This window comes from Lonchura striata, chromosome Z (assembly GCF_050655825.1).
Source record: "Lonchura striata isolate lonStrDom1 chromosome Z, ASM5065582v1, whole genome shotgun sequence".
Taxonomy (NCBI): Eukaryota; Metazoa; Chordata; class Aves; order Passeriformes; family Estrildidae; genus Lonchura; species Lonchura striata.
The window spans coordinates 47,073,635-47,080,600 of record NC_140740.1 but is presented as its reverse complement, the minus strand read 5'-3'; positions in this window follow the sequence as shown (position 1 = coordinate 47,080,600).

Sequence of the window (6,966 nt, the reverse complement as noted above, 5' to 3'; positions counted from 1 at the left end):
CCAAGCTGGTGCTTATCCTGGGATACCCTTCCTTGGAGTAGCAGGTCCCTGCAGAGCAGCTGGGGCAGGGAGTCATGAGTCTTTTTATCCTGTTCCTGCAGCTGGAGGCTCGCCAAGTGTGGTCCTGATGAGATGAGGGTGTTCCTGCTGGACAGATAATAGCTGAGCAATTTAGAGCTCTCTAGTCTAGGAGTACTCTTGCAGACATCAGCTAAATGACCCTCTTCGCAGGACCACTCCAGCCAGCTCCCAGACAGTGGGCGTCCCTTCCAGCTAATCCCCTCTGCTCCACCTTAAGTCCCAGAATATTTGAGTCTGACTCCACGACTCTCTAGGGACCCTTCTTTCCTAAGCAGGGACATGAGTGGAGTCAAATAGTGGAGACTGGTGCAGGGACTTGTCCCCCAGGACACTGATGGGCTCTGGAAAGGAGGATGACCCCTGGGAATGGGGAGAAGGAGCAAGGCTATGTTGGTGGGGGGAGTGGTGGGTTTGGACTGTGGATGGGTGCAGAGTGTGGGTTTGGAACCCCACAGCACCTTGCAGGATATGCACTCAGCTCCACAGGAATGCCAGCCCTTTGTGCTGCCCAGCCGGCAGCCTGGCTGTCACCCTGCAGCATCAGACATCCCCACATCCTCCATCTCTGCCACAGGCCGGTGGAGCATCCTCACAGAGGAGCTTTTCAAGTGGAACGGAAGCGCCTAATGAAGGCCGACTTCATTAACCAGGGCTGTCACTGGGATGATTGCTGCCTTCCTGAGCCACTCTGTGAGCAATGAGGCTGTGGAGGAGGGAGAGGAGAGGAGAGGAGAGGAGAGGAGAGGAGAGGAGAGGAGAGGAGAGGAGAGGAGAGGAGAGGAGAGGAGAGGAGAGGAGAGGAGAGGAGAGGAGAGGAGAGGAGAGGAGAGGAGAGGAGAGGAGAGGAGAGGAGAGGAGAGGAGAGGAGAGGAGAGGAGAGGAGAGGAGAGGAGAGGAGAGGAGAGGAGAGGAGAGGAGAGGAGTCAATCCAAATACCTCTTCCCTGCTGGCAAGGGCACCATGATATGTTTAGGGAACTGGGGACAACCAGGCAGCCCTCAGGGCTGGAGCCCATCTGGCTCCAGAGGAGAGTGGTTCTCCTTCTCTTTTCTTTCTCCTCTCACACAGGTCCTTTCCTAGCTTCTCCTCTCAGTTGAGAGCTGTGAGTGCTGGATCTGGCCATTGAATTCCCCTGGGGCACAGCTGGGTCCTGTTCTAACACACAGATAGGACCTGGTGTGACCTGCAGTGATCCCAACTTCTGGATGCTGCAATCTGGACAGGGGCATGGTGTTTGCAAGTGCTTCAGCAGGCTCCACATAGCTTTTGGCATCTCTATCAGCCCTGTCCCCATACTGCAGCATGCTACAGACTGGCTTCCTGAAAAAGCTCCCTCTCCAAGCCTGGAAAACCTTTGCCCATGTGAGGGGCTGTGCACGCTCCCTGTCTTCCCTCTTGGGAACCTCCAAGCACCCCTGATGGGGTAATTTGGAACAGCCCTGCAGAGCATCAGAGCCCCAGCACGACACTGCCTCTCCTCTTAATCAGCTAATTGTGTGTTTGGGGTTTCAGGCAAGGGCCCCAGCCTGGTGTTGCCATACCAACCACATCAGCTTCACTTTCAAACATTTACCAAGCAGGCTTGAAATGTGGAGGGGGGGAGTGGGGGGTGTGAATTAAAAGAGAAGAGGAAGCCAAACAGAGGGTTGAAGGGAGGGGAGAGAGTAAAAGGGCTGTGCCTGTGCCTCTTTCACTACCCCACGCTGAGTCCTGCAGGGCAGAAAGCTCTGATTAAGACAGCTCTTGCTGGGACTTGGAGGCTTTTTGGGGAACAAAAAAATGCCCCTGCCTGCTGGAGACTATCTGGGGCACTATTGGGGATGGAATCATATTGATTCCTTCAGTGAGGTGAGGGGAGGGACCCATCCTCAGGACCCTGAACAGGATAAGGGATGGGTGTTGGGTGCTGGTACTGGGGACCATCACCCCAAAGTTGTCTGGGCTGGTGGTGCAGGAAGCTGGTGGATGGCTCAGTGGAGGAGGTTAAAAAAAGTGGCTTGGAGTGTGATGTGGGCAAGATCTTACATCAGTGGATCTATCCCCTCTTTGTCCCCAGCCTGCTGTCATCCCAGAGTAAAAAGTAGGACCCACACTATCAGGAGCACTGGCCCCCACTGGCATGTGCCTGCCCTGCTTTCTGGAGCTGGGTTGACTGTCTACCCTGCTCTCTGGCTGTGACCCTGTCCCTCCTCTCTTCTTCCAAATCTACATCTTTGCCCTGCTTGACCTATCTGTCAAAGGGTCAGCCCTTTCAGCTTCTCCAGACCTCCAAAGCATGCTCTGGGACTGCTTTTTCATGCCAGCATTAGCCCTTCTTTGCCTGTCAGCCCTGCTTCAGTGTCCCAGCAGTGGCCTGCATCATGCAGGCAAGGGAACTGCCCCAGGAGGGGAAATGGAGGTGGATGTGTGTTCCTTTCCCAGCTCATCCAGTTTCCTCTGAAAACCCATTTAACAGATCAAAATTTTATACTCTGAGCCATGCTAGAGCCCAGAGCAGAGCAAATTGTAGTTACTTGCAGATTTTGGGCAAAGGAGAGGCATGGCATGAACAGGAGACATCAGCTGCTGCAGGTAGACAAGGGAGATCATAAAGAGGCAGGGCAGGTCAGAGAAAGGATGACATACAAGGAAACGAAGTCTCTGAGGGTGATATGTGGTTTTTTTTGGCATCATCTCCCTTGGGATGGGCCTTGATCTGGCATCTGATTGTCTCTGTCCTGTTCCTCTCCCCACACAGCATCCCCTGGCTGGGCTCTGACACCCACCCGAGTGTCGTGTGAGCCTGGTGGCACAGGGCCATGGCCCTGGCTATGGAGCAGAGGCAGACAGTCCCTTTTGCCTTTTCATTGCTAAGGCTTCAACATGTAGGACTGCTTCCCTTGAAGCCCCCTGTTCCTCCTCTGTGCTGAGTGAATTGTTCCATCCCTTCACGCTGTCGATGTGGCTCAGCTGTGACTCACTGTGGGCAAGGCTGCTCCTCAGGAGTTTCTTGGTCTCTGGAGACCATGTACCCTGCTCCCTCCTGGCCGCACTCCTCCTCCCTGCCATGCTTTGCTCCTCAGAGGCCCCAGCTCTCCAGAGACCAGTGCTTGTGGAGGGGAGCAGCTGGAAGAAGTCTGTTTCCCTGGAATGAGTTCTCTCCTTCCTCTACAGAAACTGTCTCCTCATGCTTGTCACAAGGGTTTCTGGGACCTGCCATGCCCAGTGGCCTGGGGGACCCTGCCCACACCGCAGCTCCTTCCCATGGCCTGTGGATCCCCTGCAAGTTCCCTGTCCCACCTGTAATTTCTATGATGACAAGAGCCACTGGAGTGGCCATGGTCTGTGGGAAGGCTACTGTGAGCCTCAGGCTGGGAGCAGCTGCAGAGGTCAGCAGCAGGAGTGTAGCCCAGGCTTTGCAGGGCAAGCTCTGGGTTTGCCCACACTGCCTCGGGCTTTGCAAGCAGCCTGAGACAGCTCGGCCATCACAGTTTGCTTATCAGCCTTGCTGAGCACCTCTGAGTGGCCCAGATGGCTTTCTGCTGACAGAGTGCAGCCCTGGAAGCTCTCTCATCTCATCTGCTGGAGATGCTGTCTGGGCAGACCCCCTGCCTCTTCCCATACACCCTCAGGGGCTGGTGTGCTCTGGGTTCTGGGTTCACCCAGACCTGGCCACAGTGCAAATCTGGACACAGGGCAGGAAGGCAAATCCTCCCTCTTGGGGCTGCGTGGGTACTGCTAGCCCCATGGATGGAGCAATCTGGGAGGTTTCAGTGGGATGCCCTGTGCCATGGGTTATGCTTGGTGGGTAGGATTCCCCGGTGTATCCCTCCTGGATCCTGCACCCTGCCTGTGGCTTCCCCACTATGGACCAAACACCAGTCAGGAGCTGGGACAAGGACTTCCCCAGTCACAGTTTTGCCACAGCCACCAGGACAGACTGCAGCCTCCTAGCTGCTGCATGCTTTGTCACAAACATCATGCTTTGTTCTCCATCCTCACCATGTGTCCTTTTGACAGGGAAAAGCCTCCAAGCCATTATTCTTGGGCTTTCTTTCCGAATCTCCCCCGCAGATTCGGAAAGAGATGGTCAGTGTGACCGCTGTGCAGGTGGCAGGGAGAAGGAATGTGGTGTCCCATGATCCTGCATCCCACCCCAGGAAGCTCAAATGTAGCACATATGGACCTCTGAGTGCTGGGCATAAGGCTCTTGCCTGGACAGCTTTGTCTGTGAGTTTTACATCTGCTTGCAACATTTCCAACGGTTTGATTTACTGTGATTCCTCTGGAAAGCAACTTTTGTGATTGCTAGCCTGGAGATCTCAAGCTGGACTTAAACAACAGGATCCTAAAGAGGCCATGAATAATTGAGCCTAATAAATATTAATAACTGTGGCAGGGCATGTAATTGCAAAGAGTGTTCTGGAAACACAGCTCGGCAGGCAAATGTGCACTCTCGGCAGGCCAGGGCGGAGCCCAGTTAACACTGATGCTGCCAGGCCATGCAAAGCTGTACCTGGCCACCAGCCAGCCACCTCCTCTATGGTTATTGGTAGCCAGGGGCAGGGGATGCTGGCCACTGTGTGTGTTTTTAGCTGTCTGTGTTTAGCAGAGGGTCTCTCCCCCATAACCTGATCTCCCGTTGAACACGAACAGACTGGCAGCATCCACTGTATCATTTGGCAAGGACGTTGTCTGACTCTAAGCTGTCATCATCCCTCAGCAATCCTGGAGGACCTGGGACACTCCAGAAAGTCCTGCCCACACTCACCTACAGGTCACAGGAGGAAAGCCCCAAACTGAAGTCAGTCTGTGGGTTTCTATGGGTGCTCTTGGCTCTTTGGCCACAAATACTGGATCATCTGTCTGTGGCCAGATTTCAAGCAGGACTGTGCTATGCATCACAAAAAATGGGTGCACTGCAAAATCTGCCTCCCAAGTCCAAGAGATATCAAGAAGGCACAGTCTAAGTTTTGTACGACCTAACAAGTCCTCCAAAATTAGGATGAGTTAAGATGATACTGAGGGAAGGAATATGCAATGGATTTTCTATTTCTGACAGGACAGTGATGGGGAGTACATGTGGTCACCTCTCCTGAGGGATGTCCTGAACTTGTCACTTGAACTTTTGCTGAGCCATTGATCAGAGCTTAAGCATATGCCAGATCCTGCCCAAAGTAGCTGGGCTTTTTGGATGCAATGTAACAACAATGCTAAAGACAAAACCCAGCCATACTCTTCCCGGGGTGCTCTAGTCCCTCACTGAATCCCATGCCTGAAGCAATGCTCACTGTAGTGGCTTTGCCAATGCCTGATCAAACCCAGCTTTTCCCAGTCTTGTCTCTTCTTTTCAAGGCAGATGAGGGAAAGGAGTCAAGAAGGAGTCACAAGTGCTTGCATGGCTCAGTCTGCAGCAGTGCTATGGGTGGGTTTGAAATGCCTGCGTGAAGGCTTTGCTAGAGCTTTCTGGGTGTTGTGATTCAGAGTGGGGGCCTTGTGGTCCTGCTTCTTTGCAAAAAACCACTGGCTTTGCTACCTGAGGGTGTGATGAGTGTTTCTGTATGGCATACAGAGGATGGGACAGAGAAACCAGAGCTTAGGGCAAGAACTGTGGGTAATTTGAGTAGGATGCTGTCCACAAGTTTCTGCTTGAAAATTGTGGTGCTTGGGCAGCTGAAGGCCTGTGAATACTTGGCAAGGGTATTGTATCCTCTGCAGGAGCTTCTCCCACACTGAACAAGTGCTTCTTTTCCCCAAGCTGGCTGGCTGTTGAGACTGCATCTTGCAAATGCGGTTTCAGACAATAACAGCTTGCAATTATGCAGTGCTTTCAAAACCAAGATATCCTGAATTTCGTTAACGTCTTTGTATAAAACTAGCTGAGGCTGATTTTGGGATGCAAAGCTCCAGCCTGTGCGGAAACATCGCAGCTGGATCACCCAAGTCTTTATTCTGTTCTGGAGATGGATCATCCTGAAGGAGATTTTAGGGTGTTGCTGCCTGTTTGGGACATACTGCCTGGGCTCAGCTAGAGCACAGGGTGCACAGAGACATCCTGTGGTCTCTGACCCCCACTTTCTGTGATTTCTGCTGCAGTGTCGGTTCACGGGGAGGGCTGGGGAGGTGGGTATAATCCATGCAGGAGTCAAAGGGCTCTGAGCTCTCTGGGGGAGAGAGAGAGATGTGACTTGGTGAGGATCAGTATAGGACATGGGAATTGTTGTAAGACCCATTGTGGGACAGCATCTTGGAAACCATTTCTCAGTGTGCAAAGGGCAAGCGAGAATTTCCCAAGGGAAAGCTATGCTGGACTCCAAAGGTCGTCACTAACAGCTGGAAGGCTGGTGGATGGCCAGTAATGACTGAAGCAACTGGAGGGTGACACAGGGCTTTCCATCAGCAACGGGGGTACCCACAGGGATTGAACCTTCAGCCAAATCTCAGATGCCAATAGACAAGGGGGCCTGACACCTGACACAGCCTCAGTGCGAAGGGCTTAGATAAATGTGAACACCAAGACCCTGAAATTCATCAAGGGGGATGCAAAGTGCAGCCCTAAGGTGCAGTGAGCCCAGACAGGGAGCAGAGCATGGAGCAGCAGCGGTGGTGGGAAGGACCTGTGTGTTATCGTGGACACTGGGCTGAATGAGAGCCAAGAGAGCACTCTTGTTGTGGAAAAGGGAAACCACATCCTGGACTACATTAGGAAAAGAGTGTCCAGCAGATTGAGGGAAGTTATTATCCCTGCTCCTTGGCCCTTGGGGGGGTGGGGGGGATGCACAGATATCAGAAGCTATTCTTGAATTGCTGTTAACAGCAGCTCTTCCCTATCTTCCTCTGTTGATACTGGGAGGTGAAAATACAGATGATGATACAGGAGTTACTGCAGGAGCAATAAGGGAACTG